Here is a 3,811-nt window from a genome sequence, read left to right on the forward strand (position 1 = left end):
CTTCTCCTTCTGATTTCTTCCTCTGCTGGAAGATGACCGGTCCTCTCCAAGAGGTGGATGTTACTGATGGTGTCTGGCCAGGGGATCTGGAGAATCCTTCTGAGGCAGCTATTTATGAAGGTCTGGATCTTCCTGATGGTTGTTAGGTTGTCCTCCAGGTTTCAGCTCCACACAGTAGGACTGATTTCACATTGGAGTTGAACAGTCAAATTTTTATTGCCAAAGACAGCTCTCTAGAGCTCCAGATGTTCTTGAGCTGTAAGAAGGCTGCTCTTGCCTTACCAATCCTTACTTTGATGTCTGCGTCTGTGCCATCCTGCTGGTCGATGATGCTACCTAGGTAGGTGAAGGACTGCACTTCTTCCAGGGGGCTTCCATTCAGTATGACTGGGTCATTGCTAGTGGAGTTAATCCTAAGGATCTTGGTCTTGTCCTTGTGAATGGTGAGGCCAACCTGTGATGACGTGGCTGCCACTACATTGATCTTCTCTTGCATCTGCTGTTTACGGTGCGAAAGGAGTGCAAGGTCGTCAGCAAAGTCCAGGTCATCAAGCTGGGTCCACAACGTCCACTGGATTCCGTTCCTACGCTCGTAGGTGGATGTCTTCATAATCCAATCGATGACAAGAAGAAAGAGAAGTGGTGACCACAAGCATCCTTGCCTGACTCCAGTTTGCACCTGGAAGCTGTTAGTGAGCTGCCCTCCATGGATCACTCTACAGTGTATACCGTCATATGAGTTCTTGATCAGGTTGACCACCTTTGCTGGGATGCCGTAGTGCCGAAGGAGCTTCCAAAGGGTCTCTCGATCCATGCTATCGAACGCTTTCTCATAGTCAACAAAATTGATGTACAACGAGTTCCACACTATAGACTGCTCGACTATGATGCGAAGCGTTGCTATCTGGTCCGTGCATGCTGTTCTGCCGGAAACCTGCCTGTTCATCTCGTAGCTGTGGATCGATGGCATCCTTCATTCTCTCTGAGGACTCGGTTAAAGACCTTCCCTGGCACCCACAGGAGTGTGATTCCTCTAAAATTGGCACAGTTGCTAAGGTCTCCTTTCTTGGGGATATTGATGAGATATCCCTCTTTCCAGTCTACCGGAATCACTTCTTCCTCCCATATCATCTCAAAGAGGGGGTACAGCACTACCATCTCACAGCATCAAATACAGCTAAGGTTGCCAACCCTCCCGGTCTGGCCAGGAGTCTCCCAGCATTGGGCTGTATCTCCCCTAGGCGAATAAAGCCAATCTGGGAGATTTTAGGCCACTAAAAGTCCGGTGGCGTATGGGAGCTAAGGCAGGGTCCCTGCCTGCCCTGGCTCCGCGTGGCTCCTGGAAGTGGCAGCATGTCTGGCTCCTAGGTGCTGGGGTGGCCAGGGCCAGGGGGTCTCTGCACGCTGCCCCCACACCCCGCCCCAAGCGCCAACTCTTCAGCTCTCATTGGCTGGAAACAGTGAACTTCAGCCAGTGGGAGCTGTGGGGGCAGCACCTGCAGGCATTAGCAGTGTGCAGAGCCCTCCTGGCCCCCTGCCCAGCAGCCACAGGGATGTGCTGTTTGCTCCCGGGAGTCAGGCCAAGCCAGGGCAGTCAGGGAGCCTGCCTTAACTCCACTGCATTGCTGACCAGGAGCTGCCCAATGTAAGCACTGCCTGGAGACCGCACCCCTCAAGCCCTCCTTGCTCCAAGCCCCTGCCCGAGCTCCGAGCTCCCTCCTGCACTCCAACCCCTCACCCCTGTCCTCACTCCAGAGCCCGCAACTCCAGCCAGAGCCCGCACCGCCCCTGCACCCCAACCGCCTGCCCTGGCCCAGACCCCCCTCCCATACACCTAATCCTTCGACCCCACCCCCCAGCCCAGAGTCCAAACCCCAATGCCCTGCCCAAGGCCAGAGCCCCCTCCCACACACCTAACCTCTCAACCTCACCCCCCAGATCAGAGCTCACACCTCCCCTGCACCCCAAACTCCTGCCTTGGCCCAGAGCCCCTTCCCACACACCTAACCTCTCAACTCCATCCCCGAACCCAGAGTCCACACCCTAACCCCCTGCCACAGCCCAGAGCCACCTCCCACGCACCTAACCTGCTCCCAAGCACAGTAACCTGCTCCTGTCCCAGAGTCAGGGGCAGAAATGAAAAATCTGAACTTTCAGCCGTTTCTGTTCCAAGCCACTGACATCAGCTCCCCCACCGAACAGAGGCAGAACAGGGGAGTCCTGACTTCTGTTTCCAAGTCCCTCTCTCCCTGGCCAGTTCTCAGGCAGTTCCTGCTGAAAGCAGAATAATCATAGCTCAGGGACCGGCAGTTTCCTGCTCCCCAGTCTCATCACGGCATCTTACATCTCCTTGTTCCTCAGCGTGTAGATGAGGGGGTTGAGGAGCGGGGTCACCGTGATGTAGAATACAGCCACCACACCATCCAGTGGGTGCTAGGATCCTGGTCTCAGGTAGATGAAGAGCCCAGCCACATAGTAGGTCACCACAACAGTGATATGAGCCATGCAGGTGGAGAAGGCCCGATGCCTGCCCTGGGGCGAGCGAATCCTCAGGAGGCTGAGACAATGTAGACATAGGACATCAGGATGAGAAGGAAGCAGGTGAGGGCCAGGAAGCCAACGTCCACAAATGTCACCAGCTCGTTGAGCGCCATGTCCCCTCAGGCCAGCTTCGGCACAGCTCGGATATCACAGAGGATGTATATAGCACCCTGTTCTCTTGGCCATAGGGCAGCTGGAAGGTCAGCACGGTCTGTATGGTGGAGTGCAGGGAGCCCCCCCAAACCAGGTCACTACTGCCAGGCACAGGCAGGTTCTGTGGTTCATAATGACGTTGTAGTGCAGTGGCTTGCAGATGGCCAGGAAGCGGTCGTAGGCCATAACCGTTTAGAGGAAGCACTCGGTGCAGCCAAGGAAGAGGAAGAAGAGCTGGGCTACACAGCCCTGGAAGTAGATGGCCCCGCCGCCCGGCAAGAAGCCGGCTTCCATCTTGAGAACCACCACTGAGGAGACCATCATGTCGAGGAAGGACAAGCAGCAGAGGAACCAGTACATGGGCTTGTGCAGCCGGCGCTCCCGGGCCACCGCCAGCAATATGAGCAGGTTCCCGCACAGCGTCAACAGGTAGATGATGAGGAAGAAGAGGAACAAGGGAATCCGCAACTCTGGGGAATATGGGAGCCCCACCAGGATGAAATGGGTCTGCTGAGACCGGTTCCCACACTCCATTCACTCGGTCTGTGTCCCTGAAGGTGAACCCGGGGTGTTAATGATTAATGAGCAGAGAAGCAATAGATGATTTTAGCTGGGGCATTTGGGACAAGATTCACTCCTGTGCCAGGGGAAGAATCGAGCCCAGAAGCCCTGACTCTCCATCTCTCCCTCTATGCTCTACCCCACTAGACGCTGCTCAGCTCCAAGAGTTGGGACCTTAACTCTGGAGTCCTGGCAACGAACTGCCCTTGCTCTAACCTTCTGGACCCCACTTACCTCCCAGAGGTGGAAATACAACCCAGGACACCTGACTCATATCCCCTCCCCACCCCTTACCTCTCACTCACCACCCAGAGCTGTGAAAATAATCCAGAAGCCCCAGCCCACTCCCAATCTTCCCCACTAGACTCCATTCCCTTCCTAGGGATGGGGATACACCCCTACAATCCAAGAGTCCTGATCCTAGTGTCCCCTCCCCATCTTCTAACTCCCTGCAGCCCACACGTGACAAGAGGAAGACCTTCTAAAACCCCACCTCAGGACTTTGGTGTCTAGTCCTCATGCTGGCCCAACTTCCCAGCTGTGGATTTCAACCAGG

The 3,811-nt window shown here is 55.4% G+C and overlaps 1 pseudogene; it reads right to left on the minus strand.

The window, feature by feature from the left end:
- Window positions 1-2,340: 2,340 nt before the first annotated feature.
- Window positions 2,341-3,228, minus strand: LOC127031559 (olfactory receptor 10G6-like; annotated as a pseudogene).
- Window positions 3,229-3,811: the final 583 nt, after the last annotated feature.

The sequence above is a fragment of the Gopherus flavomarginatus genome, chromosome 11 (assembly GCF_025201925.1).
Source record: "Gopherus flavomarginatus isolate rGopFla2 chromosome 11, rGopFla2.mat.asm, whole genome shotgun sequence".
Taxonomy (NCBI): Eukaryota; Metazoa; Chordata; order Testudines; family Testudinidae; genus Gopherus; species Gopherus flavomarginatus.